Source organism: Asterias rubens, unplaced genomic scaffold, assembly GCF_902459465.1.
Source record: "Asterias rubens unplaced genomic scaffold, eAstRub1.3, whole genome shotgun sequence".
Taxonomy (NCBI): Eukaryota; Metazoa; Echinodermata; class Asteroidea; order Forcipulatida; family Asteriidae; genus Asterias; species Asterias rubens.
Genome location: NW_022985737.1, coordinates 1 through 26,462, shown reverse-complemented (window position 1 = coordinate 26,462; position 26,462 = coordinate 1). Strand labels below are relative to the sequence as shown.

The window sequence follows — 26,462 nt, the reverse complement described above, 5'->3', positions numbered from 1 at the left end:
GAGAAGGGAATTCTCTTTGAGGAAACGGAAATGGGTTTTGATCAAAACAAAATATAAGACCCTGCCAGGATTCGAACCTGGAATCCCCTGATTCGTAGTCAAATGCCTTGTCCGTTGGGCCACAGGGCCGGTGAAGGAAACACATACAGAGAAGGGAATTCTCTTTTAGGGAACGGAAATGGGTTTTGATCAAAACAAGATATACGACCCTGCCAGGATTCGAACCTGGAATCCCCTGATTCGTAGTCAGATGCCTTATCCGTTGGGCCAGAGGGCCGGTGAAGGAAACACATACAGAGAAAGGAATTCTCTTTTAGGGAACGGAAACGGGTTTTGATCAAAACAAAACATACGACCCTGCCAGGATTCGAACCTGGAATCCCCTGATTCGTAGTCAGATGCCTTATCCGTTGGGCCACAGGGCCGGTGAAGGAAACACATACAGAGAAAGGAATGCCCTCTTTTAGGGAACGGAAACGGGTTTTGATCAAAACAAAACATACGACCCTGCCAGGATTCGAACCTGAAATCCCCTGATTCGTAGTCAGATGCCTTATCCGTTGGGCCACAGGGCCGTTGAAGGAAACACGCACAGAGAAAGGAATTCTCTTTTAGAGAAGGGAATGAGCTTTTAATTAAAAACAAAACATACGACCCTGCCAGGATTCGAACCTGGAATCCCTTGATTCGTAGTCAGATGCCTTATCCGTTGGGCCACAGGGCCGTTGAAGGCAACACAAACAGATTAGGGAATTTTCTTTTAGAAAAGGGAATGAGCTTTTCACTAAAAAGAAAACATACGACCCTGCCAGGATTCGAACCTGGAATCCCCTGATTCGAAGTCATATGCCTTATCCGTTGGGCCACAGGGCCGTTGAAGGAAACACGCACAGAGAAAGGAATTCTCTTTTAGAGAAGGGAATGAGCTTTTAATTAAAAACAAAACATACGACCCTGCCAAAATTCGAACCTGGAATCCCCTGATTCGTAGTCAGATGCCTTATCCGTTGGGCCACAGGGCCGTTGAAGGCAACACATACAGAGAAGGGAATTCTCTTTTAGAGAAGGGAATGAGCTTTTCACTAAAAAGAAAACATACGACCCTGCCAGGATTCGAACCTGGAATCCCCTGATTCGTAGTCAGATGCCTTATCCGTTGGGCCACAGGGCCGGTGAAGGACAACACATACAGAGAAGGGAATTCTCTTTTAGGGAACGGAAATGGGTTTTGATCAAAACAAAATATAAGACCCTGCCAGGATTCGAACCTGGAATCCCCTGATTCGTAGTCAAATGCCTTGTCCGTTGGGCCACAGGGCCGGTGAAGGAAACACATACAGAGAAGGGAATTCTCTTTTAGGGAACGGAAATGGGTTTTGATCAAAACAAGATATACGACCCTGCCAGGATTCGAATCTGGAATCCCCTGATTCGTAGTCAGATGCCTTATCCGTTGGGCCACATGGCCGGTGAAGGAAACACATACAGAGAAAGGAATTCTCTTTTAGGGAACGGAAACAGGTTTTGATCAAAACAAAACATACGACCCTGCCAGGATTCGAACCTGGAATCCCCTGATTCGTAGTCAGATGCCTTATCCGTTGGGCCACAGGGCCGGTGAAGGAAACACATACAGAGAAAGGAATGCCCTCTTTTAGGGAACGGAAACGGGTTTTGATCAAAACAAAACATACGACCCTGCCAGGATTCGAACCTGAAATCCCCTGATTCGTAGTCAGATGCCTTATCCGTTGGGCCACAGGGCCGTTGAAGAAAACACATACAGAGAAAGGAATTCTCTTTTAGAGAAGGGAATGAGCTTTTTATTAAAAGCAAAACATACGACCCTGCCAGGATTCGAACCTGGAATCCCCTGATTCGTTGTTTAGATGCCTTATCCGTTGGGCCACAGGGCCGTTGAAGAAAACTCATACAGAGAAGGGAATTCTCTTTTAGAGAAGGGAATGAGCTTTTCACTAAAAAGAAAACATACGACACTGCCAGGATTCGAACCTGGAATCCCCTGATTCGTAGTCAGATGCCTTATCCGTTGGGCCAAAGGGCCGTTGAGGGAAACACATACAGGGAAAGGAATTCTCTTTTAGAGAAGGGAATGAGCTTTTCACTAAAAACAAAACATACGACCCTGCCAGGATTCGAACCTGGAATCCCCTGATTCGAAGTCATATGCCTTATCCGTTGGGCCACAGGGCCGTTGAAGGAAACACGCACAGAGAAAGGAATTCTCTTTTAGAGAAGGGAATGAGCTTTTAATTAAAAACAAAACATACGACCCTGCCAGGATTCGAACCTGGAATCCCCTGATTCGTAGTCAGATGCCTTATCCGTTGGGCCACAGGGCCGTTGAAGGCAACACAAACAGATTAGGGAATTTTCTTTTAGAAAAGGGAATGAGCTTTTCACTAAAAAGAAAACATACGACCCTGCCAGGATTCGAACCTGGAATCCCCTGATTCGTAGTCAGATGCCTTATCCGTTGGGCCACAGGGCCGTTGAAGGAAACACGCACAGAGAAAGGAATTCTCTTTTAGAGAAGGGAATGAGCTTTTAATTAAAAACAAAACATACGACCCTGCCAGGATTCGAACCTGGAATCCCCTGATTCGTAGTCAGATGCCTTATCCGTTGGGCCAAAGGGCCGCTGAAGGAAACACAAACAGATTAGGGAATTTTCTTTTAGAAAAGGGAATGAGCTTTTCACTAAAAAGAAAACATACGACCCTGCCAAAATTCGAACCTGGAATCCCCTGATTCGTAGTCAGATGCCTTATCCGTTGGGCCACAGGGCCGTTGAAGGCAACACATACAGAGAAGGGAATTCTCTTTTAGAGAAGGGAATGAGCTTTTCACTAAAAAGAAAACATACGACCCTGCCAGGATTCGAACCTGGAATCCCCTGATTCGTAGTCAGATGCCTTATCCGTTGGGCCACAGGGCCGGTGAAGGACAACACATACAGAGAAGGGAATTCTCTTTGAGGAAACGGAAATGGGTTTTGATCAAAACAAAATATAAGACCCTGCCAGGATTCGAACCTGGAATCCCCTGATTCGTAGTCAAATGCCTTGTCCGTTGGGCCACAGGGCCGGTGAAGGAAACACATACAGAGAAGGGAATTCTCTTTTAGGGAACGGAAATGGGTTTTGATCAAAACAAGATATACGACCCTGCCAGGATTCGAATCTGGAATCCCCTGATTCGTAGTCAGATGCCTTATCCGTTGGGCCACATGGCCGGTGAAGGAAACACATACAGAGAAAGGAATTCTCTTTTAGGGAACGGAAACAGGTTTTGATCAAAACAAAACATACGACCCTGCCAGGATTCGAACCTGGAATCCCCTGATTCGTAGTCAGATGCCTTATCCGTTGGGCCACAGGGCCGGTGAAGGAAACACATACAGAGAAAGGAATGCCCTCTTTTAGGGAACGGAAACGGGTTTTGATCAAAACAAAACATACGACCCTGCCAGGATTCGAACCTGAAATCCCCTGATTCGTAGTCAGATGCCTTATCCGTTGGGCCACAGGGCCGTTGAAGGAAACACGCACAGAGAAAGGAATTCTCTTTTAGAGAAGGGAATGAGCTTTTAATTAAAAACAAAACATACGACCCTGCCAGGATTCGAACCTGGAATCCCTTGATTCGTAGTCAGATGCCTTATCCGTTGGGCCACAGGGCCGTTGAAGGCAACACAAACAGATTAGGGAATTTTCTTTTAGAAAAGGGAATGAGCTTTTCACTAAAAAGAAAACATACGACCCTGCCAGGATTCGAACCTGGAATCCCCTGATTCGAAGTCATATGCCTTATCCGTTGGGCCACAGGGCCGTTGAAGGAAACACGCACAGAGAAAGGAATTCTCTTTTAGAGAAGGGAATGAGCTTTTAATTAAAAACAAAACATACGACCCTGCCAAAATTCGAACCTGGAATCCCCTGATTCGTAGTCAGATGCCTTATCCGTTGGGCCACAGGGCCGTTGAAGGCAACACAAACAGAGAAGGGAATTCTCTTTTAGAGAAGGGAATGAGCTTTTCACTAAAAAGAAAACATACGACCCTGCCAGGATTCGAACCTGGAATCCCCTGATTCGTAGTCAGATGCCTTATCCGTTGGGCCACAGGGCCGGTGAAGGACAACACATACAGAGAAGGGAATTCTCTTTTAGGGAACGGAAATGGGTTTTGATCAAAACAAATATAAGACCCTGCCAGGATTCGAACCTGGAATCCCCTGATTCGTAGTCAAATGCCTTGTCCGTTGGGCCACAGGGCCGGTGAAGGAAACACATACAGAGAAGGGAATTCTCTTTTAGGGAACGGAAATGGGTTTTGATCAAAACAAGATATACGACCCTGCCAGGATTCGAATCTGGAATCCCCTGATTCGTAGTCAGATGCCTTATCCGTTGGGCCACATGGCCGGTGAAGGAAACACATACAGAGAAAGGAATTCTCTTTTAGGGAACGGAAACAGGTTTTGATCAAAACAAAACATACGACCCTGCCAGGATTCGAACCTGGAATCCCCTGATTCGTAGTCAGATGCCTTATCCGTTGGGCCACAGGGCCGGTGAAGGAAACACATACAGAGAAAGGAATGCCCTCTTTTAGGGAACGGAAACGGGTTTTGATCAAAACAAAACATACGACCCTGCCAGGATTCAAACCTGAAATCCCCTGATTCGTAGTCAGATGCCTTATCCGTTGGGCCACAGGGCCGTTGAAGAAAACACATACAGAGAAAGGAATTCTCTTTTAGAGAAGGGAATGAGCTTTTTATTAAAAGCAAAACATACGACCCTGCCAGGATTCGAACCTGGAATCCCCTGATTCGTTGTTTAGATGCCTTATCCGTTGGGCCACAGGGCCGTTGAAGAAAACTCATACAGAGAAGGGAATTCTCTTTTAGAGAAGGGAATGAGCTTTTCACTAAAAAGAAAACATACGACACTGCCAGGATTCGAACCTGGAATCCCCTGATTCGTAGTCAGATGCCTTATCCGTTGGGCCAAAGGGCCGTTGAGGGAAACACATACAGGGAAAGGAATTCTCTTTTAGAGAAGGGAATGAGCTTTTCACTAAAAACAAAACATACGACCCTGCCAGGATTCGAACCTGGAATCCCCTGATTCGAAGTCATATGCCTTATCCGTTGGGCCACAGGGCCGTTGAAGGAAACACGCACAGAGAAAGGAATTCTCTTTTAGAGAAGGGAATGAGCTTTTAATTAAAAACAAAACATACGACCCTGCCAGGATTCGAACCTGGAATCCCCTGATTCGTAGTCAGATGCCTTATCCGTTGGGCCACAGGGCCGTTGAAGGCAACACAAACAGATTAGGGAATTTTCTTTTAGAAAAGGGAATGAGCTTTTCACTAAAAAGAAAACATACGACCCTGCCAGGATTCGAACCTGGAATCCCCTGATTCGTAGTCAGATGCCTTATCCGTTGGGCCACAGGGCCGTTGAAGGAAACACGCACAGAGAAAGGAATTCTCTTTTAGAGAAGGGAATGAGCTTTTAATTAAAAACAAAACATACGACCCTGCCAGGATTCGAACCTGGAATCCCCTGATTCGTAGTCAGATGCCTTATCCGTTGGGCCAAAGGGCCGCTGAAGGAAACACAAACAGATTAGGGAATTTTCTTTTAGAAAAGGGAATGAGCTTTTCACTAAAAAGAAAACATACGACCCTGCCAGGATTCGAACCTGAAATCCCCTGATTCGAAGTCAGATGCCTTATTCGTTGGGCCACAGGGCCGTTGAAGGAAACACGCACAGAGAAAGGAATTCTCTTTTAGAGAAGGGAATGAGCTTTTAATTAAAAACAAAACATACGACCCTGCCAGGATTCGAACCTGGAATCCCCTGATTCGTAGTCAGATGCCTTATCCGTTGGGCCACAGGGCCGTTGAAGGAAACACGCACAGAGAAAGGAATTCTCTTTTAGAGAAGGGAATGAGCTTTTAATTAAAAACAAAACATACGACCCTGCCAGGATTCGAACCTGGAATCCCCTGATTCGTAGTCAGATGCCTTATCCGTTGGGCCACAGGGCCGTTGAAGGCAACACATACAGAGAAGGGAATTCTCTTTTAGAGAAGGGATTGAGCTTTTCACTAAAAAGAAAACATACGACCCTGCCAGGATTCGAACCTGGAATCCCCTGATTCGTAGTCAGATGCCTTATCCGTTGGGCAACAGGGCCGTTGAAGGAAACACATACAGAGTAGGGAACTCTCTATTAGAGAATAGAATGAGCTTTTTATTAAAAACAAAGCATACGACCCTGCCAGGATTCGAACCTGGAATCTCCTGATTCGTAGTCAGATGCCTTATCCGTTGGGCCACAGAGCCGTTAAAGGAAACACATACAGAGAAGGGAATTCTCTTTCAGAGAAGGGAATGAGCTTTTCACTAAAAACAAAAGATACGACCCTGCCAGGATTCGAACCTGGAATCCCCTGATTCGAAGTCAGATGCCTTATCCGTTGGGCCACAGGGCCGTTGAAGGAAACACGCACAGAGAAAGGAATTCTCTTTTAGAGAAGGGAATGAGCTTTTAATTAAAAACAAAACATACGACCCTGCCAGGATTCGAACCTGGAATCCCCTGATTCGTAGTCAGATGCCTTATCCGTTGGGCCACAGGGACGTTGAAGGAAACACAAACAGATCAGGGAATTCTCTTTTAGAGAAGGGAATGAACTTTTAATTAAAAAAAAACATACGACCCTGCCAGGATTCGAACCTGGAATCCACTGATTCGTAGTCAGTAGTAAGATGCCTTATCCATTGGGCCACATGGCCTTCGATAAGTTTCTTTCAAGAAACACACTGATGATGGACTAATGCTTGAGTGGGAAATACGCATCCGTGCTGGAACAAAAGAGAGTCGATACCAAGATTCGAACCTTGAATCCCGGGAATGTGCATGTTTTGTATCCCATTGATTGTCATGACCATTGTCTGCCCTGAACTATTGTTGCATCAAAAGCTACTCACTGGGCTATGGCATCTAGAGCACATTTCACATTTGAGCCCGAGCTCGTACCCTTCGATCATTTATTTAGGTTTCTATGTATATGTTTAGATGTAAAGCCATAGACGCGAGGTATGCTAACCCCTTGAGGAACACCGATCAAATGGAGCCTGGAGATGAAAAACCTGTCTGATTTGTGGCGAAGGGTGAGTAATGGTTAAACATGGAGGAACTGCCTCTTTTTTTCTCCATACCGGCGTTTCTGGTTCACAGTGACACAGATCGACGTTCACTCTTAAAAGAAAGAAACTGACACCACTAGGACAAGAGAGTGAATTTTTCACTCTACATTAAAGACACTGGACACCTTTGGTAATTGTCAAAGACAAGTCTTCTCACAATATACAGAAAATAACAAACCTGTGAAAATTTGAGCTCAATTGGTCGTCGAAGTTGCGAGATAATAATCGAAGGAAAAAACATTTCTTGTCACACACGAAAATGCGTGCTTTCGAGACCTCCAAATCAAATTCTGAAGTCTCAAAATAAAATTTGTGGAAATACTTCTTTCTCGAAAATAGATTTCTTTTGAGTGAACGGTATTTCAAAGAGTATCACCCGCTCTAACGAAAAAAAAGTTTAACTTTTACTTTTAATGGTCAGGAACCATGACAAAAATTTAAAACGTTTCTTATAAAACACATAAGAATGGTCACGTGATATATTGTCGGGATCCCGACAAAAACTAATTTTGATCACTTCATTTCACTGCTACTAATAATTGGCGGACTTTTGCGAGCAATGGCTCCAATGAAAGCTTGTAACCTACTCGACCCCCATCAAAATACCTGAATGAATTTTAAATCAAAACCTTTGGGTCAAATCGGCAAAAATCTGACATAGCATCTTTAATGCCAAAACTGCTTCTAGTCGGGCTGGCTGTTTCTGAACAGCCTGGTAAGAAACGTTTGGGGCCATGGAGAAAATGGCGCCGGTCCAATATGTAACACAGAAAACGCACAAACGACATTGTACTGTGGAAATTGCTCTTTTAAAGAGTGAGAGGGATTCGTGTCCATGGTTGGGCGATAGCCATGGGCGTGGTGTGACCCTTTGGTTTTTAGTGTGCTTCGGGTCCCCTATTAGATTGAGGTAGTATAACTTTAAAAACTCACAAATCTAAAACTCAGACAAAGTTTCCTTAGTTTGTTTGTGCATCCTCTGCCCCCTACCCTGTTGTTTTGCTCGAATTTTTAACAACACCTCAAAATAATGTAACCAATATCCATACAGCCTTACGCAATAAGCAAGCTTAAATTGAGTTCAGTGTGTTGTGCATCGAAATGCGCATGCGCAAGTGACGGCCTAAAATTGGATCACAGACGACGGGGCCTGTGTCACGTGGTTCGGGAAAAACGTTTTCATAATGAAAGAGACGTCGAACACCCTTACATTATTCTGAGTGAATAGTCGCCGCCCAAAAAAAACAGTCGCCCCCCCCCTCAAAAAAAAAAAAAGTCGCCGCCCCCAAAATAAAGGTCGCCGCCCCTCAAAAAAAGTCGCCGCCTAAAAAAAAAAAAGTTGACGGGCCCCAAAAAAAGTCACTGGACAAACAAAGAAGTTGCCGCCCCCCCAAAAAAAAAAAACAAAGTCGCCGCGTGGAAAAAAAGGTCGCCTTGTGGGTGTCCTTTCTAGATCGCCATAGTTACTAGGCTGTCAAGGTTCCTATAGGCATTCTCACATCGGGCCCTGATACATAATTACAACGCAGCAGCTTCTATCTTCAATCTGGAGTCTGAGCAAATCAAATCTGGGGGATCACTTTGCGGTTTGCCAAATCAGGGGAAACCCAATTTTTAGGGTGTACGTGCGATCAATCATTCCATTTCACCAGATTAATTTTTTGTGACAATCGAAGGGTACCAATGGCTTGTTGGTATACACCATCGCTTGCATTTCCAGCTGCTCTATCGTTTTGAATTTGTTTTACTCCACCAACATCGAATTTCCCAATTATAACAGTAAGTTTAAAGGAACACGTTGCCTTGGATCGGTCGAGTTTGAAAATCGTTCTGTATTCGTTTGTTGTAAAACAAAATTGCGTGGTTTTCTTTTTACCCTGTCGACTAAAAACACGGCCATTTATGGGAGTCCAAATTTTGACTCCCATAAATGGCCGACCGTGATAGTTCGCGACGTAAAAGGAAAACCGTGCAGTTTCGAGTGATACTTGTGTGGATCATTATATTCTACTTTTAAAACATCTTTCTAACCATGCATTTCATAACAAACGGTTTCAAACGCTTTTAATAGACCAACTCGTCCGATCCAAGGCAACGTGTTCCTTTAAAGGCAATGTACACTATTGGTAATTACTTAAAATAATTGTTAGCATAACAACTTACTTGGTAACTAGAAATGGAGAGCTGTTTATATAATAACACATTGTGATAAACTGCTTCCTCTGAAGTATAACGCAGTTTTTGAACAAGAGGTATTTTCTAACTTAAAATACTTTAGGCTTAAAGCCTTTTTAGGCATTCGGAAGCATACACTTTTTTTGTGCAAATAGGGTGTTTCTCTTTCATTATTCTCTTAAACTTCGATGACCAATTGAGTCTCAATGTTACAAAATAATATGTTTTAATTAATATGTTGGGATACACCAAGTGAGAATACTGCTCTTTGACAATCATCAAAGGTGTCCAGCCGCGAAACTTAACCTAACTTCGGATTTATCTTATGGACTTAAAAGGCCAAGTCACTCTGCAGCGATAACGATAACGACGCAAAGAGAGTGCAATCTACTGGTTAAACTGCTCCACGCAGAATACGCCCACGCTCATTCAACCAATCGAGTGCGTGCATTTTTAACTATCTCGTTTTCGTTCTCGTTATCGTGGCCTGTGTAACCGGGCCTTCAAGCTCCGTAACCCGTACGTTATGACGCATTGAACCCATCCTTATAAGTTAGGACGAAATACTACTCGAGATAGGATTAATCCTAGCGTTTCTTGAAACTGGCTGCAGTGTCTTTAAAGACACTTGACACTATTGGGTATTGTCAAAGACCAGTCTTCTCACTTAGTGTATCTCAACATATGCATAAAATAACAAACCTGTGCAAATTTGAGCTCAATTGGACGTCAAAGTTGCGAGGTAATAATGACAGAAAAAAAACACCCTTGTTACACAAAGTCGTGTGCTTTCAGATGCTTGATTTCGAGACCTCAAGTTCTAAATCTGAGGTCTCGAAATCAAATGTGTGGAAAATTAGTTCTTTCTCAAAAACTACTTTACTTCAGAGGGAGCCGTTTTTTACAATGTCTTATACTATCAACAGTTCTCCATTACTTGTTACCAAGTAAGTTTAACAATTATTTGGAGTAATTACCAGTAGTGTCTACTGCCTTTAAGGCAATTGCCTGCCGCAAGTTAACCCGCGACTCAAAGGAGAATGGTTCGATCGTGACATACCGTCCTCTGGGATCGATCCTATAATACTCATATTCGTTTATCCCGTATTGTTCAAAATGTAACCATTCTCGAAGTGTCTAGACATTGTCTGAGTATTTTGAGTAACCCCCGGAACCTCTTCACCTGATTTTTTTCCGGAAGCTTTGCTATTATTTTTAAGAGGTTTCAATTGAAGGGGTGACATTTTTTTATCTTTGCTCCGTCGATCCCCTTTCCATAGAATTCCACTTCCGTTACAACTTGAGAACAGGAAACGGTGTGGGAAAGCATTGTTCCATTGATTTCAAGAACCCTTTGCGTCAACCAACAAATATTTGTCAACTCCACCGAATATCTTTTTCCTCGTCTTTTGACTATTGTTTTAGTAAATGCACAAAAATCAAATCGAGGACGTCCACAAAAATCGATGTAATTATAAGTCCCCTGCGTTAATTGAAGACACATTCACACAGCCACATCAAAAGCCCTGTCTGGATGTACTGCCTGGGCCCAATTTCATAGAGCTGCTAAGCACACACATTTGCTTAGCATGAAGGTTTTGCATTGATACAAACAGGATTACCAACGAAATTTCCACGTAATTTTATGATAAGCAAACATAAGCTGGGATACCAATAACAAGCAAACTGCAACAAATGAAAATTTGGTAGGGAATCCCTTTTTTGATCACGGAAGACATTTCAAGCTAAGCACATTTTTGTGCTTAGGAGCTCTATGAAACTGGGCCCTGATATCTTGCCATATTGAAGGGGAAACAATCATCGACATTATAAAGACGCTGGTTTTCTTTAATTGAAAGTGGGTTTATTTGATGCACTTAAAAACATTGGACACCTTTGGTAATTGCGAAAGACCAGTCTTCTCACTTGGAGTATCTCAACAATGCATAAAATAACAACAACAACAACAACAATAACAACAGCAACTACAACAACAACAACAACAGCTACAATAAAATCAACAACAACAGCAACAACAGCAGCAAGATTAGCAAGATAAGCAGCAATAGTTCATCATCAACACCACCAACAGCAGCGGCATTAGTTCGGAGTAGCAACCACAATCACAACCACAACAACGACAACTAAACAATGCTGTAGAAATATCGTACAAACACAGAGCACTTTAGCATCACATCAATTTAAAGTTATCATCTATATGATATAGAAGGGTTTTCGGTAACACCATATAATGACTTTCTCTAATAAGTTGGGGTGGTTCTGAAAAGAACCGTTGGTTTCAACTCGACGTTTCGATCAGTATGCTCTGATCGTCTTCTGGAGAAAGACGATCAGGAGACGATCAGAGCATACTGATCGAAACAACGAGTTGAAACCAACGGTTCTTTTCAGAACCACCCAACTCATTAGAGATAGTCATTACATGGTGTTACTGCAAACCTTTCTATATCGTATTTCCACCATGCAAAGTTTCAAATCCAATTTTCAAATTACAATTTTAAAAAAAAATTTTTTTTTACCAGTATGTTGCGCATTGTGTTTTGTATTCACTGAAGTATTTTGTGTTCTTTTCGTTTTGAAGCAGCATCATACACCACCATGAGGTCAAAGTTCGTACGGAAAACGATATATAGGAAGAATTGACCTTTTCGCGGAAGCTCGGGAGATACAACTTTAGGCAGTGGGTCTGTGAAACAGGTAGGTCATGGGATTGATTAGGCCTTAAATCATACTAACATGACATTCAATGCCATTGGAAAGATAATATGATGGCTATGGCATCGCATCAATTTGTACTTATCATCTATATATTAGTATAAATTACAACAATTTTTAAAACAAAATTTTAATAGGACCATTCTGCGGTGGTCCCTTGACAACAATTTTGTTTTCATGACATTCTCTGACTGTTCCATGCTCGTCATTTAAAACCAATGCCCCAAAATAATATCTTCATTTCCCCACAATGGCGTAGCTAAGTGCGGGATCACCCCTCAGTCAGAAGGAAAAAATGCTCTTTGACTCTAAATGGTAGTTGCCTCTGCTTGCTCATCCAAGGGAATACTGATTACGTCACTGGTACCCCCACTATGTTTCCCTTGCTCGCAGCCCTATTGCGATGGGTTACCAACGTGATCTCGAAAAGCGCTCTTTTTACACTGGGTGCAATCGATTAGCTTCCCTGGGTCGACCCCGGTCTTTCCCCGGTACGTTCGAATAGCTTTTGACGTCATTCCAGGGGCTCACCTGAGTCAGCCCCAAGTCCCCTGCTTGTGGAGTGGGTCACTTTGGGCTGGCCCCAGGTGCATGACGTCACCGTAAAAGTGTGAGTGATCGTTCGATTAGCTCTTGTCAGGGGTCAGGGGCTTACCCGAGTGAGCACCGCAGGGTCGACACAGGGAAGGTAATCGAACGCACCCAGTGTATCCTATAGGCCCAACTTCACAGAGCTGCTTTGGGCAACCATTTTGCTTACAAATATTGTGCCTTTAGCTACAATAAGCAGGATACCGGTAAGAAATGTTGCATGTGCGTGGTATTTTGGCTGATAACCTTATTTGTGTAAGCTTAATTTTCTTAAGCTGGACTACGTTTTGATACGTTTAAAAGTGAAACTGGGCACTGGTTTTGTAAAGCTTAATGATTCAAGGTTTAATGGGTGTAGTGTCGCATCCAACTTTTATCCCAGTTTGCTGACAGTAAGCCTACCAAATCAGGTAGGTATAACCACTTTATGAAAGTCTGATGATACTGTTATCTTTGAGATTGGAAACAGTGCAACTGTGTAATGTGTAGAGCTGGGTGAATTTTGGATTGTTGTGCGTTCATTGATTGATTTTGGTGTTCCCTTTCCGCCAGTGTGTATTGGGAAATCGGAACATCGCCACATCGCCACCAGTTCACTCGTTGAATGGTGGAAGATACACAGGGTGCCAGACTAGACTGCACATTGGGCCTTTGGTGCATACCATGCCTTATAATGGGGAGGGGGTGGGGTTGGAGGGTACACCCCCCACCCACCCAAACAAAAAAAAAGTATCTAAAGGATACCACCATGACCCATATCGCAGAGGTATGGTGAACCCCCATCCATTGTGCATATACTGACAAAACACAATAGATGAAAGTACAAAGCAAATCTGACAGTGCAATCTAGAAAAGAAATGTAATCTGTGATTAGAAATTGTTTTGAAAAGGGTTGATTTATTTCATCTCTGCTGGTGTTGTTCGGTTTAATTCCTTTCGAAGACATGTTAGGGTTGGTTAACCCTAAATTGACAATAAAAAAAGAGCCTCCGGCTTTGATTTTGGTGTCCTTTGTGTATTTGGAAATCACAACATCGCCACCAGTTTACAGGAAATAACAAACAACAAAAGAACAAAGGGAAATGCCTTTGTTTGTGAGTTCCTAACCTTGTTTGTTTGACATTTGCACGCGGGTATTTCTTTTGTAAAAGCAAAAAAAATGAAGAAAAAAAATACAAGGCTCTTATTGGATGAAACGCTGAGGGTAGGTGACCTGGGAATAATTTTCTGAGAATGGGAAAGTGATGAGATAAAGTCACTGTCTATAAAGCCTGTTTGTTCACTTCAAACCCCGTTGACTTCTAATACGGACATTGCAAGAGGGTCTAGCGTTCATATCCGAACCTTCCCGCGACTGACTCTAACCGCAATCTCCAGGCGCCACAATTCGCTGTTCTTAAGGGTGTTGCGCAACCTATCTCACTATGGCCGTACTGTCTTGGCAAGTAATAGCATTCGTGTTGATAAACTGTATTATTCTCGCCACTAACTTTGCTCATGGTGGAATTCTGTCAAGTACGAGTCCGGAGCTTGCCCCCGTGAGTAACACATCGATTGAATCAGTAAACATAACTAATCCAGACGAGCACGCCAACCAGATGACCACCCGGCTCTTCGTGGGGCAAACAGCTCCGGTAGACGGTGTGGAAAGTGCGGCTGAAGAGGGGGTGCCACCACCGAAACGCGCCGGACAGTACAACCTAAACAGCTCGCCAAAAGACAGCGGGGAAAAGTCGCATGGAAAACACAAAGCTGCTGGACAATCCAAAGCCGAGTCGGTGTCTACTTCCGAGTCGACCGACCCCCCTTCCAACCCGTTCCTCATCGGGGAAAAAGAGAGAATTGCCCGGCTAGAGATGTTCAAAGAGTCGTTCTTACAGAAGTTGGGTCTCAAAGCTCCTCCCAATGTCACGCAACCTAAACCCAATTTACCGTCCGTTGTGCTGAGCCGGCTGCTGAACAGAGAGCAGAATGACCAGCCGCGTCTTCAAGACACTAAGCCAAGGAAGGTCGTCGTGTTTGCTGAGGAAGGTAAGAGCATTTCAAATAACTTCAAGTGATTGCAACAACAATATTTATTCCATACTGAGTCCGATATGTCGATTGTTGCAGATTGAACAATAAATTGGATGATTGAAACTTAGTAACATAAAGGTGAAAATGGAGCCAGCATGGTAGGGAAAATGTGAAGCAGATGATAAATGGTTTTATAGTTTTCCCTTTTGAACAGACAACCAGAGGGAAAATATCACACACTATTTTAACACACAGACACAGATCAAAAGTTAATACTAATAGTTGAGACCAGACAAAGATGGATTAAACCAATACTATTGTATTTAACATAATATACTTGTACATACATTGTTGGTTTAATTTTATAGTTTACCAAGTGCCAGTTTTTTATTTTATTTTTTTATTAGACTTTCCACTGCCATAAAAATATATATATATACAAGATGATACATAAAGAAACAATGGATCAAAATAGCCATTTAAATACCAAAGCCAGTGAGTGGCGAGGAGGAACAGCAGGTGACCAGCACCTCTAGAAAGCCGTCCTGCCACAGAAAATGTCCCCTGAAACCCACCCCTCAGTTAAAAACCACCCATCCTACTGTAACAAATAGGGGGGCGCTTGAAGGCGGAATTGAAAAATACCGACGACGACAACAAGAGCAATGGCAATGCGACACCCAAGTGCAAACATCATCCGCTGAAAAGTCAGATACAAACTTGTCCCATTAGTATGTGACTTTTTATTTCGTGTTGTATTTTTATACAAAAGTAAACAAATTTTGAATTGAACTGAATTGAATTTAACGTGAGAATTGTAAATTAAAAAATTAACTTAGTGACTTGACAAATGAATCCCCAGCTGGTATCCAATTCAACTCAATTACATTCAATTCAATGAAACATAATTTATATCCGTACTCGCAATAAGAAAAGACGGGTTTATTGGGAAAAATAATAGCAGTATACAATACAAGAAACTTGGGGGCAAAATGACCAATGATAATGAAACAATTATAATAACGAAATATAATAAGTGAGAAAGGAGGATGTGTGGAACAAAATCAATAAGCCAAGACAACACAACCGGACAGAAGAGAATGCAAAAAAATTCCTGTCATGAGCTATTTATACGCAGATAATGCCCAAGAAATAAGGACAAAATAAGGACCAACTAAAAACAAAACAAAAAAGAGGAAGACGAGCAGTTTGAGTCGAGGAGGAATGCTACATTATTAAAGTTGGCATTTTGACATCAAACCTTGTCTCTCCATTGATATTGTATATAGAAACATACTAAATGTTTATTACATGAAAAACTATACGTTACTTTAGAGGGAGCCGTTTGGCACAATATTTTATACTATATCAACAGCTCTCCATTGCTTGTTACCAAGACAGTTGCTAAAAATTATTTTGAGTAATCACTTATAGTGTCCACTGCATTTAACAAAACCCATGAAATCCAAAAACTCTAGTGAATCGATTAAACAACAAGTACGCATTTTAATGATAAAAACATGAACGGTTTTTGTCATTTCCAGTTAAACCAGAAGGAAGGAAAGTACAGTATAAGAGTACTACAGTTTTCACACTCCGAATGCAAAATAGAAAAGTAAAGTACATGATTGTAATTTGTGCTTGAGGGGAGCAAATTATTTGTGATGGGGGAAATTCCCCTATCTGAATACGGAACCCTTGGTGTTATTATTCATGTCTACTGACCCATAACATTGTTTACCCCATGCTTTTTTGCTATGTGCTTTCTGACTTTCTTATTCACTCCACTGCATGTGTTACACTTTTTTTATCTGTGAAGGTGTGTTGTCATTTATCATTCGACAAAGACTCTGCTAGGGTCAAAACGTCAGGCCATTAATTTGTTTTTAAACTAAATGTGTTAGGTCGGCAGTTGGCACTAAGTCGTTTAGACTTGTGCACGTGCAAAATCAGTCAATAGGTGCGTCCGATTAGCTTCCCCGGGTCGACCCCGGTGTGTCGCGTTTTTTTTTCCAGGACGAACGTGTGCAGATAATAACCCACGTTCGTCTTGGAAAAAAAACCGCCACACACCGGGGTCGACCCAGGGAAGCTAAACGAACGCACCCAATCCTAACCTTAATTTAAAATCTTTTATGATCTTTGATTTTTTCCCGTTGTTTACAATTTTGTTTTTTGGATGTATTTTTGTTCTTAACGGTTAACTGTGCCAACTCAGTGTTAATGTCAACTTTTCAGTCGAGAATCAAGGACTGTAGATATGATGGTCGAGTAGTCTAAATCTCTCACGAGTGGTACTTTGATTATTTGGGCCTGTGTAAAACTTACAGGCTACCACCCATTTATAGAAGAATATTAAATGACTGTCTATTTCTCTACAAATCTTTCCAAAATAACCCTTCTAGCTTATGTACATAATCTTAGTATAATACACACACAAAAAACATCTTTTGCCAAGAGTTGGATTGATATGAAAGATCTTGGCTTTTTGTCAAGGATTTCCTCCACATAAAAAAAACAGCGGGTCTTGTGATATGTTCGGAGCCCCTTCTCTTAATTCCTTCGTGGTCAGGTGTATTATGCCATTTCCCTCTACAACTAACCAGATATTTGAAATGTATACGACTGTTCTGGAACATGTGTTGATGTTATCAATAGTAGCTTAAGGGTGGATTTATTTGCCATTGAACTTGAGCGCACTGTGGTTTCTTTCTCATTTTCAGCACAAAATAATTCTTTAAAAAAATAAAATGCAATCTGATGGGGAAGAAATGGGCCAGCTGCCAAAGATGTCAGCTTGGAGCAAAACATACATCAATATTGTCCGGTTTCGAAACAAACGCCGAAACCATGGTGGGCCTAAGTGTATTCTATATTTTGGTGTTTGGGGGGGGCGGGGGGGGGGGGGGGGGCGACACAGAGGGGCTTGTACCTTTGTTTGTGCGGCAGCAATTTTGGTCTAGTTTTCGTGCACCCCTATAGTTTCGCCACTGTTCCAAACCGTTAAGTGGAAAGCACCCTTTCTTGCCAAATGACTTCTTGGTCTATAGTGTCACCACTTTGTATACATTTTCTTTTTGGGTGTGTGGGTTCAAATATAATATTTTATAAAATATATTTTTTTTTAATACATGACATACAGTTTCTTGAAAATTGATCGGGTGGCATATGCGTCAAGTGTCATCCGTTATTTTACCATATATTTGCTGCCGCGATGCTTAATATTGTAGTCCAATAAAGACCTTTATTTGACACTTCGGAGCGTAGTTCCAAAGATAATCGTTCCCGCATGTTTGTCCAAACGAGGGAAGGGACAAGGTCGTTTCACGGGGGACGAGGTTGGCGTCTATGAAACTGAATATTGGATGCATTTCGTTCGTAGAATATATAATCACTCGTTGAAATTTTGCGATTCCACAGCAGCTAAATCTTAGAGGTTGGAGAAAATATTCTTTGAAGTTTTGAAAATTCATTTTGAAATCATTGGTTCATAGATTGTTGCTTGCCATTTAATCTTTGAAATTGTACTTATTTTACAAGTAAATATCTTAAATCATGCAAATCTCTTGAAAGTATTTGTTTAATAATTGAGTACTGAGTTAGGTAATAAGATCGAGAAGTCTCGATTAGCGATAGGGATATCTCGATTGGATTATCTCGATTATATCGATGTATATAGATATCTTGATTATAGCATTAGACATATCTCCATTATCTTAAGAACAATTTCAATCAGCAATATAGATATTTCGATATAACAAAAGGGATATTTCAATTAGCAATAGATATATCTCGATTAGCATTGGAGATATCTCCATTATCATTAGAATATTTAGAATATCCCAATTAGCAATATAGATATTTGATTGGCAATAGAGATATCTTGATTGGCAATAGAGATATCTTGATTGGCAATAGAGATATCTCGATTAGCATTAGAGATATCTCCATTATCATTAGAATATCCCAATTAGCAATATAGATAACTTGATTGGCAATAGAGATATCTTGATTGGCAATAGAGATATCTCGATTGGCAATAGAGATATTTCGATTAACAAAAGGGATATTTCAATTAGCAATAAAGATATCTCGAGCATTAGAGATATCTCAATTAGCAATAGAGATATCTTGATTGGCAATAGAGATATCTTGATTGGCAATAGAAATATCTCGATTGGCAAAGAGATATCTCAATTAACAATAGAGATATCTTGATTGGCAATAGAGATGTCTCGATTACCAATAGAGATATCTATATTGGCAATAGAGATACCTCGATTATAATAGGGTATCTTGATTAGAATTAGAAATATCTCGGTTATCAGTATTATAGATATATATCTTGAATATAGCATGCAATAGAGATATTTCGATGAGCATTTGAGATATTTGTATTTTGTATAGAGATATCTTTGTTTAAAATGTCAACGCCATACTGACCAATATGATTTCCCACACGAATATAACTTTGGTTCGTTGGGAGTATAGTACCGGTGAAGTGAGCAATCTTGTACGAACTAATATCTTTATACTTTCAGGTGAAGTGGTATGTGGGGTCGATGTTGATGACAGTTCATGCTTCAAGTTCGACGTTACAGATGCGCTGGATAACTCTGTCGTAAGTTCTGCATTTTTGGGTCTACATCACGCATGCGCCCGAGGGCTCATCCGTCGTCATCAGCCGACCGAAGCATCACTATGGCAAGGGTCGGGTCCTCGTCACCCGAAAGCTGTACTCTCAAGAAGGATGGGTGGAGGTGGAGATCCCGCTGGAACGTCACAAATGGAACCGCCAGCAGCACTACTTCGTGGTCACTACAAAACCCACCCACGAAATTGGGAACCGCACCGTGTCCAGGGAATCCAGCCTGCGTCCCATGCTGATGATGACACTGACCCGGAAAGAGTGGTCGCACCGGACGCGCCGGAGCACCGGACTGTGCACCGCCAATCAGACCTCGTGCTGCGTCAAGGACTTTATGGCGGACTTCAGACTGATTGGCTGGTCATCCTGGATCATCCGGCCATTAGAGTTCAATGTACGGTACTGTACCGGGAGTTGCGGCGCGGCCACCCGTAACTACCTGTCGGATCACGCGGAGGTGGTATCACTTCACATAGAGAACAATGCTGGGGGAACCGACATGGCTATGTGCTGCGTTCCGAAAGACATCAGTGGAATGGAGGTGATTTACCTAGAAAACAATAGCGTGCACACAACTACCATAAACGTTATCGTCGAAACGTGCGGTTGCGCGTAGTCCTCTAATAATAGCTGGACATTAGAGCAAAGGAAATAACACATTCGAATCGTGCTTGTAATTTAACAACCTAAGCGGAGCGCATGTTTTTTTCTCTGTACATCAAAATTGCCACTGTGGTAGTGCTGTGGTAGGGTTTTTGTGTGAGTCGAATAAAAAAGGAACCCCCCCCCCTAAAAAAAAGGACAATTTTGAGAAACTACAGAAAACAAAATTGCAGTCGGAGTAGTGCTTTGGTTACGAAAATGTGGCTTGGATCGAATCGGAAAATTAAGCCGTGTAAACTATATAAGCCAGGGATATATGGAATCGGCTATGGTTTTGGTTAATGGCTGCGAGTGGAGCGTAGAAGAATTTATTTGTCTTAATAAAATGGGGATAAGGACTGACAAAATGACGAGAGTGGGATATGAACCTGTAACCTCCGATTGAACTTGCCGGGTGGATTTCACAAAAGTTAACGGGAAGGTACACGTTTGGTAATTGTCAAAGACCAGTCTTTGAGCTTGGTGTATCCCAACATAAGCATAAAATAACAAGCCTGTGAAAATTTGAGCTAAATTGGTAATCGAAGTTGCGATAAAATGATGAGAGAAAAGCACTTATTGGACGAATGTGTGTGCTTTTAGATAGGAACTATTAATTGACTCTTAATGGGTCTGGGACACACCCTAAGCTAACATACCCTATATTAATTGACTCTTAATGGGTCTGGGACACACCCTAAGCTAACACACCCTCTATTAATTGACTCTTAATGGGTCTGAGACACACCCTAAGCTAGCAGACCTACTATTAATTGACTCTTAATGGGTCTGGGACACACCCTAAGCTAACAGACCCTATTAATTGACTCTTAATGGGTCTGGGACACACCCTAAGCTAACATACCCTCTATTAATTGACTCTTAATGGGTCTGGGACACACCCTAAGCTAACACACCCTCTATTAATTGACTCTTAATGGGTCTGAGACACACCCTAAGCTAACAGACCTACTATTAATTGACTCTTAATGGGTCTGGGACACACCCTAAGCTAACAGACCCACTATTAATTGACTCTTAATGGGTCTGGGACACACTCTAAGCTAACAGACCCACTATTAATTGACTCTTAATGGGTCTGGGACACACCCTAAGCTAACATACCCTCTATTAATTGACTCTTAATGGGTCTGGGACACACCCTAAGCTAACAGACCCACTATGAATTGACTCTTAATGGGTCTGGGACACAAAACAACCAAATTCTTTAACTCACCTTGCTATTTGGTCCTGGAAATAAATAGGAAAATTAGGACTGAGTTACAGTCTTGTCTCATAAGCAAATATTCATGACTTGTTCACATGTTATTCAGGAATTGGCTTTAAACTAAAATCTGCACATAATGTATGGACCGGAGGAAAGGTTAAACGGGGTCATGCTAATTGAGTATAAACTCTCAAAATGTGTCGTAGGCTAGAAACTTTTGTAAAAAGGGTTCAGTATATGATTTGTTTGTGTTTTATATCTTCCTGTTTGAACCGGATGAGATGATCACGGTGGGGTCATGTTATTAGACAGAATGTCAAAAGTGTAGTAAGCTGCAAGACGACATGACTGAGCTATGATTTTGTTTATAAATAACGTTTGAATTATCGTTACCTACACCTGATTTCGTCATAGTGTAAACGTTTGTGTTTGCTACTCATCTTTTTAGCTTTCGAGAAAAAATCTGCGAGGGTCAGTATTACTTTTGTTTTGCTTTTTAAAGACAGTGGACACTATTGGTAATTGTCCAAGATAAGTCTTCTCACTTGGTGTATCTCAACATATGCATGAAAAACCAAACCTGTGAAAATTTGAGCTCAATCGGTCGTAGAAAACATCCTTGTATACGCGAAATTGTGTCTTTCAGATGCTTGATTTCGAGACCTCAAGTTCTAAATCTGAGGTCTCGAGATCCGAAGAAAATTACTTCTTTCTCGAAAACTACATTACTTCAGAAGGGAACCGTTTCTCACAATGTTGTATACTATTGTATAAAACATCGTGAGAAACGGCTCCCTCTGATGTAGCATAGATTTTGAGAAAGAGGTAATTTCTCACTAAAATAATTAAAGGCTTCTAGCCAGAAGTCTTTTATTTCTAACTGAAAGCACACAAATTCGTCCAACAAGGGTGTTTTTTCTCTAATCATTTTCTCGCAACTTCGATGACCAATTCAGCTCAAATTTCCACAGGCTTGTTATTTATGCTTATGTTGGGATACACCAAGTGAGAATACTGGTCTTTGACAATTACCAAACGTGTACCTTCCCTTTAAAACAGGTTTAAATAGTGGGTACAACATTGTGTTTTAACTCCAAACAGAATTTGTACAGACAGCAAGACAACATAAGATGCATGCACTGTAAGTTTGCATAAAGATGGCCGTTTTTTTAATCACTCACTTCATATTATACATTTCATAAGATCTCTAAATATTTCATATTTTGTTTAGTTATAGCTATACGTTAATATAAACTGTTAAAAAAGATTCTACATTCTGAAAGAGATATACTTTATTGTTATTTTAATTTTTAAAGGACTCTACCCATACAGATTGGCTCCAAATTGAGGCTGACCCGCATTCTTGTCATTGCAAATACAATATTGTTCCCCAACAAAAAGTTCATTTGTTTTGGCGCGCAAAAATTAGGGCTACGTGGTGTTTCATCAACATAAAAGAAGCCGATGTCTTCGGATCGGGCGCTTTGGGCTATGAAAAGCGGCGTTTTAAAGTCAATTTATTATGGTTGGAAATACATTTTTAAAGTAGAGTATAAAAAATACATTCAAACATCACTCGAAATTGTGTCTTTTGTGTCTTTTATTCCGTAGAACCATATGTTTTACCCATGTTTTTTAAAGCCATTTTTGTTATCACTCATTCGGGAAATGACTAATTCAAAACAGCAAAATGTAAAAAAAATAAAAAAACAAATAATAGAAACAATGAGCCCCTTCTAACCGTCGATCGATTTGAATTTAAGATCACACTCTTCACGGAAGATGTGCATAGATGCACAAATCTGATGAGTGTTACAAGTGAATTCAGCAAGCGCCCGAATGGGGTTCTTAGCTTAAAATGTCATACAGGGGACCATCCACGCTCCGCTAAACAGTTAGTCTATTTTTGATATCTCTCGTGGGCTATCTTTTGTTTTTGCCCCCTCAGTCCCTGTACTTAACTTGTACACAAACAGCTTTGTGATTTTTGTATACACCATTTATAAATACCTCAGCCAGTTTCGCTATTCCTATTGGCGGAGAGCACGTCACGTGTGTGTATATAAACCTTTGTTCATGACCAGTACAAAGAGTTGAACCATGGGCGTGGCACGCGATCTTGCGCCTGTGCTTGAAAGACAGTTTCTTCATTCCTATTGGTCGAGAGCAACGGCCGGGACAGTTGTGCCACATCACGCGATACGCGCGACGCGCACGTCATTCCCTTAAAAGGAGTTGTTTATCCGAGGGCGGCGGAGGGCCTTATCATTTCATAGCTTTAGGGGTGTTGTGTTGAAAGAAATCATTGAACAATTATAATGTTTGCATTATTTACTTTTTACCAAAAGTGTTTATTTTTTTGACCGAAAAGGTATTTATTAATGGGAATCAAAGTGTGTTGAATCTGGTTTCAACTAGTGGTTTAAACCCGCCGATGCCTGGTTCTTAATAACTTACCTCGACTTCGTCTCGGTAAAATTATCAAGAACCAGGCCTCGTTGGGATTAAACCACTAGTTGAAAACCTCTTCACTACCATACACATTGTGATTCCCTTATCTGTGGACATCCTTTGTTATAATATCACTTTAAAATTAATCCTTTTCTTCAACACAATATTATTATCAAAACTCGGTGTGAAAGTGTGTAACTCCACATGTATTTCAAAACCATGGTTTGTTTATATGGAAAGGTTTGCGGTAACACCATGATAGTGACTATCTAATGAGTTGGGGTGGTTCTGAAAAGAACCGTTGGTTTCATCTCGACGTTTTCGATCAGTATGCTCTGATTGGTTTGTTTGGTATAGAGACTTTTGTTCTCAGGTCCATGCCATTTCGTAAACTGCATACCCCAAAAACCCTTTAGGAACACCCAATATTGAGAATGTCCCCTTTTGACACTATTTTACTTTCATTGTTTTGTTATGTCTCGGTCTCCACAAGATAGTGGGGGGGGGGTCGTATATTTTTTTTAACCAGAATGAAAGAGCGCAAGGCAGCAATTCTCTGTTCTGCACTATGAAATTGTCATTGTTGTAATGCTTTTCAATGGGAAAGTTGGTTCTTCAAATCGGTTAAAAAAAAGGATTTCTTTAGAAATAAAACAGAAGAAATGATTGCAACAAGGCATGTGCAGGGGCAAATTTCATGGCTCTCCTTCATGGCCCGGGTCCTTCGAGTTTGAGTTCTTAAGAAACACGTTTTCCACACGCACACAGATTCACGTTAAATTCCTCATGAGACAATGTCTGTGAGTGAAATAATAACGGTCCACAATGACAAGAAAGTGTTACCCAGGTTTGTAAATTATTGTGTGCCACCCCCCCCCCCTTTCCACCTTTATCTCCCTCTCTCTCTCTCTCTTTCTCTCTCTTCCTTTTTCTCCTTTTTCCCCTGACCGAAAGGGGGTGTGCGATCCCAACACACCCCCGGATCTGCGCCTGAAAACAAAAAATGCTATTTTGAAATCCGAGGCCCCAATGACTCGACAATCGCATTATTGTTTCCACAGGTCTATAACTTTAAGGGGCACTTTCAAAGCTATGGATTCGGAACCCCAATGCCGAATGAGTACACATTCAGAAAATGCTGACGGAGCCCACAGGCAGAAGCCGAGTTTCTAAAACACTTTGTGCATTTTATACAATGTGTGAGTTGATCTCTGCTATTACATATTTTTTTTTACTTCACAAGTACCTCGAGCTCAGTTGTAGTCTGATCAAAGGTTGCCCTAATAACAACATTCGGGATTCAGGGGATCAAATATTTTGTTCATAAATTGTGGACGATACGGTTTGTTTTTAATCCTTGAAATGACATATTTATGAACTATTATGTGGAAAGAGCCGTCAACTCAAAATGGCCTTCACACACTAACTTTTCTGAAATACACAAAAAGGGGTGAACAACATTTCCCTCCGTTTGCCTTTCTACTGTCTTGAAAGATCTTCAAAATTGTTTACGCAAGTTGCAGAAGTATTTCAGGAAAACAGCACTTAACACTTCTCACTGTCATAATTCTTTCAAGACTCGTCTAAAGTTTCCAACTTTTAAGGAGTTTGTAAATTACAGCTGGTGCTGCTTTTCAAAGTCTACTTTTTAATGAAAAACTCGACCATTTCGACACAGTTTTGGATCAATCAAACTTGACCCAGAAGTTCTTTAAAGGTTGACATAGTACTAATGAATATAATAAAACTAATTCCTTCCTCACGGAACATTTCACTAATCTCTCAAAACGTACAAAAAACATCTCACACCGTATCAGATTTTTGTCCTTTGTGGCAGAAGATTTTTAGATGATTAAGTTTATAATTTTAAACCATCAAAGAATAATAGTTACTATAATCTTTATCATTCCATTATTGAGATTATTAATTGCATACAAGTACTTTCATAAATTATGGTTGCCCAGTTCTGTAATGGTTTTTAGAAAGAGTTAGAGTGAGTCATTTCTTGCGCCACGTCAGGGCCAAATACTGTTTGCCAAATTTCTTTGCTAAACGAAAACTGAGTGGGACACCTGTTACAACAATGTACACCTGAAGTAGTTTTCGATGCTAACCCGTTTCTAATAAGCAATATTTTTTCTGTGCTTAGCAAGATTTTTTGTGCTGAAAGGCTAGATAAAATTGGACACTGGTCCCAATTTTATCAAGCCTCTATCTAAGCACAAACACCTGCTAAGCCAAGGAAAATCTTGCTTAGCAATAACAGGTCACCAACCAACATTCCTTAAAGTTTACATTATTGTGATAGGTACCCCCTCTTTTTTGCTTTGCTTAGCAAAGCAATTTGTTATGCAATATGTACTGCTAACCAGCCTGATGCAATTGGGCCCTGTAAAAAGGTGATGCCCTTCTTCGGATAGCGCAAACCTTATTTATTTTGCACAGACGAATGTTTTGTATATTGCACTTTCTCTAAGCCCTTTTTTAGATCTCCTAGTTTTCAATCAAGCAATATTTAAATGCAAAGATGCTTACATGCATTTGAAAGTGCATGTAGCCCACATGTGCCCCTCTTCAAAGAGGTGTACACACTCTTCAAAGAGGTGTACACATGGTTAAACCAGCAAGTTCACTAAAAATAGACACATTTTATTAGTTTGGAACATTGTCATGACCGTTCCCATTTTGATGCTATTTTTGTCATTCAATGGCAGTGGGTTGCGT

The 26,462-nt window shown here is 41.1% G+C and overlaps 43 non-coding genes and 1 pseudogene across 43 annotated transcripts; 1 reads left to right on the top strand and 43 right to left on the bottom strand.

Annotated features, from left to right (window-relative positions):
• Positions 1 to 56: 56 nt before the first annotated feature.
• Positions 57 to 129, bottom strand: Trnar-acg. The gene has a single exon. It is a non-coding gene; the product is annotated as a tRNA-Arg (tRNA).
• Positions 130 to 204: 75 nt separating this feature from the next.
• Positions 205 to 277, bottom strand: Trnar-acg. Its single transcript has one exon. It is a non-coding gene; the product is annotated as a tRNA-Arg (tRNA).
• Positions 278 to 352: 75 nt separating this feature from the next.
• Positions 353 to 425, bottom strand: Trnar-acg. The gene has a single exon. It is a non-coding gene; the product is annotated as a tRNA-Arg (tRNA).
• A 77-nt stretch (positions 426 to 502) lies between these two features.
• On the bottom strand, positions 503 to 575 carry Trnar-acg. Its single transcript has one exon. It is a non-coding gene; the product is annotated as a tRNA-Arg (tRNA).
• Positions 576 to 651: 76 nt separating this feature from the next.
• Trnar-acg lies at positions 652 to 724 on the bottom strand. The gene has a single exon. It is a non-coding gene; the product is annotated as a tRNA-Arg (tRNA).
• Positions 725 to 800: 76 nt separating this feature from the next.
• On the bottom strand, positions 801 to 873 carry Trnar-ucg. Its single transcript has one exon. It is a non-coding gene; the product is annotated as a tRNA-Arg (tRNA).
• Positions 874 to 949: 76 nt separating this feature from the next.
• Positions 950 to 1,022, bottom strand: Trnar-acg. Its single transcript has one exon. It is a non-coding gene; the product is annotated as a tRNA-Arg (tRNA).
• A 76-nt stretch (positions 1,023 to 1,098) lies between these two features.
• On the bottom strand, positions 1,099 to 1,171 carry Trnar-acg. The gene has a single exon. It is a non-coding gene; the product is annotated as a tRNA-Arg (tRNA).
• Positions 1,172 to 1,247: 76 nt separating this feature from the next.
• On the bottom strand, positions 1,248 to 1,320 carry Trnar-acg. Its single transcript has one exon. It is a non-coding gene; the product is annotated as a tRNA-Arg (tRNA).
• A 75-nt stretch (positions 1,321 to 1,395) lies between these two features.
• Trnar-acg lies at positions 1,396 to 1,468 on the bottom strand. Its single transcript has one exon. It is a non-coding gene; the product is annotated as a tRNA-Arg (tRNA).
• A 75-nt stretch (positions 1,469 to 1,543) lies between these two features.
• Trnar-acg lies at positions 1,544 to 1,616 on the bottom strand. Its single transcript has one exon. It is a non-coding gene; the product is annotated as a tRNA-Arg (tRNA).
• A 77-nt stretch (positions 1,617 to 1,693) lies between these two features.
• On the bottom strand, positions 1,694 to 1,766 carry Trnar-acg. Its single transcript has one exon. It is a non-coding gene; the product is annotated as a tRNA-Arg (tRNA).
• Positions 1,767 to 1,992: 226 nt separating this feature from the next.
• On the bottom strand, positions 1,993 to 2,065 carry Trnar-acg. The gene has a single exon. It is a non-coding gene; the product is annotated as a tRNA-Arg (tRNA).
• A 76-nt stretch (positions 2,066 to 2,141) lies between these two features.
• Trnar-ucg lies at positions 2,142 to 2,214 on the bottom strand. Its single transcript has one exon. It is a non-coding gene; the product is annotated as a tRNA-Arg (tRNA).
• Positions 2,215 to 2,290: 76 nt separating this feature from the next.
• Trnar-acg lies at positions 2,291 to 2,363 on the bottom strand. Its single transcript has one exon. It is a non-coding gene; the product is annotated as a tRNA-Arg (tRNA).
• A 76-nt stretch (positions 2,364 to 2,439) lies between these two features.
• Trnar-acg lies at positions 2,440 to 2,512 on the bottom strand. The gene has a single exon. It is a non-coding gene; the product is annotated as a tRNA-Arg (tRNA).
• Positions 2,513 to 2,588: 76 nt separating this feature from the next.
• Trnar-acg lies at positions 2,589 to 2,661 on the bottom strand. Its single transcript has one exon. It is a non-coding gene; the product is annotated as a tRNA-Arg (tRNA).
• A 76-nt stretch (positions 2,662 to 2,737) lies between these two features.
• Trnar-acg lies at positions 2,738 to 2,810 on the bottom strand. Its single transcript has one exon. It is a non-coding gene; the product is annotated as a tRNA-Arg (tRNA).
• Positions 2,811 to 2,886: 76 nt separating this feature from the next.
• Positions 2,887 to 2,959, bottom strand: Trnar-acg. Its single transcript has one exon. It is a non-coding gene; the product is annotated as a tRNA-Arg (tRNA).
• A 76-nt stretch (positions 2,960 to 3,035) lies between these two features.
• Positions 3,036 to 3,108, bottom strand: Trnar-acg. Its single transcript has one exon. It is a non-coding gene; the product is annotated as a tRNA-Arg (tRNA).
• Positions 3,109 to 3,183: 75 nt separating this feature from the next.
• Trnar-acg lies at positions 3,184 to 3,256 on the bottom strand. Its single transcript has one exon. It is a non-coding gene; the product is annotated as a tRNA-Arg (tRNA).
• Positions 3,257 to 3,331: 75 nt separating this feature from the next.
• On the bottom strand, positions 3,332 to 3,404 carry Trnar-acg. The gene has a single exon. It is a non-coding gene; the product is annotated as a tRNA-Arg (tRNA).
• A 77-nt stretch (positions 3,405 to 3,481) lies between these two features.
• Positions 3,482 to 3,554, bottom strand: Trnar-acg. Its single transcript has one exon. It is a non-coding gene; the product is annotated as a tRNA-Arg (tRNA).
• Positions 3,555 to 3,630: 76 nt separating this feature from the next.
• On the bottom strand, positions 3,631 to 3,703 carry Trnar-acg. The gene has a single exon. It is a non-coding gene; the product is annotated as a tRNA-Arg (tRNA).
• A 76-nt stretch (positions 3,704 to 3,779) lies between these two features.
• On the bottom strand, positions 3,780 to 3,852 carry Trnar-ucg. The gene has a single exon. It is a non-coding gene; the product is annotated as a tRNA-Arg (tRNA).
• A 76-nt stretch (positions 3,853 to 3,928) lies between these two features.
• On the bottom strand, positions 3,929 to 4,001 carry Trnar-acg. The gene has a single exon. It is a non-coding gene; the product is annotated as a tRNA-Arg (tRNA).
• A 76-nt stretch (positions 4,002 to 4,077) lies between these two features.
• Positions 4,078 to 4,150, bottom strand: Trnar-acg. The gene has a single exon. It is a non-coding gene; the product is annotated as a tRNA-Arg (tRNA).
• A 75-nt stretch (positions 4,151 to 4,225) lies between these two features.
• Trnar-acg lies at positions 4,226 to 4,298 on the bottom strand. Its single transcript has one exon. It is a non-coding gene; the product is annotated as a tRNA-Arg (tRNA).
• Positions 4,299 to 4,373: 75 nt separating this feature from the next.
• On the bottom strand, positions 4,374 to 4,446 carry Trnar-acg. The gene has a single exon. It is a non-coding gene; the product is annotated as a tRNA-Arg (tRNA).
• A 75-nt stretch (positions 4,447 to 4,521) lies between these two features.
• Trnar-acg lies at positions 4,522 to 4,594 on the bottom strand. Its single transcript has one exon. It is a non-coding gene; the product is annotated as a tRNA-Arg (tRNA).
• A 77-nt stretch (positions 4,595 to 4,671) lies between these two features.
• On the bottom strand, positions 4,672 to 4,744 carry Trnar-acg. Its single transcript has one exon. It is a non-coding gene; the product is annotated as a tRNA-Arg (tRNA).
• A 226-nt stretch (positions 4,745 to 4,970) lies between these two features.
• On the bottom strand, positions 4,971 to 5,043 carry Trnar-acg. Its single transcript has one exon. It is a non-coding gene; the product is annotated as a tRNA-Arg (tRNA).
• A 76-nt stretch (positions 5,044 to 5,119) lies between these two features.
• Trnar-ucg lies at positions 5,120 to 5,192 on the bottom strand. The gene has a single exon. It is a non-coding gene; the product is annotated as a tRNA-Arg (tRNA).
• Positions 5,193 to 5,268: 76 nt separating this feature from the next.
• Trnar-acg lies at positions 5,269 to 5,341 on the bottom strand. The gene has a single exon. It is a non-coding gene; the product is annotated as a tRNA-Arg (tRNA).
• Positions 5,342 to 5,417: 76 nt separating this feature from the next.
• Trnar-acg lies at positions 5,418 to 5,490 on the bottom strand. Its single transcript has one exon. It is a non-coding gene; the product is annotated as a tRNA-Arg (tRNA).
• Positions 5,491 to 5,566: 76 nt separating this feature from the next.
• Positions 5,567 to 5,639, bottom strand: Trnar-acg. The gene has a single exon. It is a non-coding gene; the product is annotated as a tRNA-Arg (tRNA).
• Positions 5,640 to 5,715: 76 nt separating this feature from the next.
• On the bottom strand, positions 5,716 to 5,788 carry Trnar-ucg. The gene has a single exon. It is a non-coding gene; the product is annotated as a tRNA-Arg (tRNA).
• A 76-nt stretch (positions 5,789 to 5,864) lies between these two features.
• Trnar-acg lies at positions 5,865 to 5,937 on the bottom strand. The gene has a single exon. It is a non-coding gene; the product is annotated as a tRNA-Arg (tRNA).
• A 76-nt stretch (positions 5,938 to 6,013) lies between these two features.
• On the bottom strand, positions 6,014 to 6,086 carry Trnar-acg. Its single transcript has one exon. It is a non-coding gene; the product is annotated as a tRNA-Arg (tRNA).
• A 76-nt stretch (positions 6,087 to 6,162) lies between these two features.
• Trnar-acg lies at positions 6,163 to 6,235 on the bottom strand. The gene has a single exon. It is a non-coding gene; the product is annotated as a tRNA-Arg (tRNA).
• A 76-nt stretch (positions 6,236 to 6,311) lies between these two features.
• Positions 6,312 to 6,384, bottom strand: Trnar-acg. The gene has a single exon. It is a non-coding gene; the product is annotated as a tRNA-Arg (tRNA).
• Positions 6,385 to 6,460: 76 nt separating this feature from the next.
• Positions 6,461 to 6,533, bottom strand: Trnar-ucg. Its single transcript has one exon. It is a non-coding gene; the product is annotated as a tRNA-Arg (tRNA).
• A 76-nt stretch (positions 6,534 to 6,609) lies between these two features.
• Positions 6,610 to 6,682, bottom strand: Trnar-acg. Its single transcript has one exon. It is a non-coding gene; the product is annotated as a tRNA-Arg (tRNA).
• Positions 6,683 to 14,015: 7,333 nt separating this feature from the next.
• LOC117306506 lies at positions 14,016 to 20,480 on the top strand (annotated as a pseudogene).
• Positions 20,481 to 26,462: the final 5,982 nt, after the last annotated feature.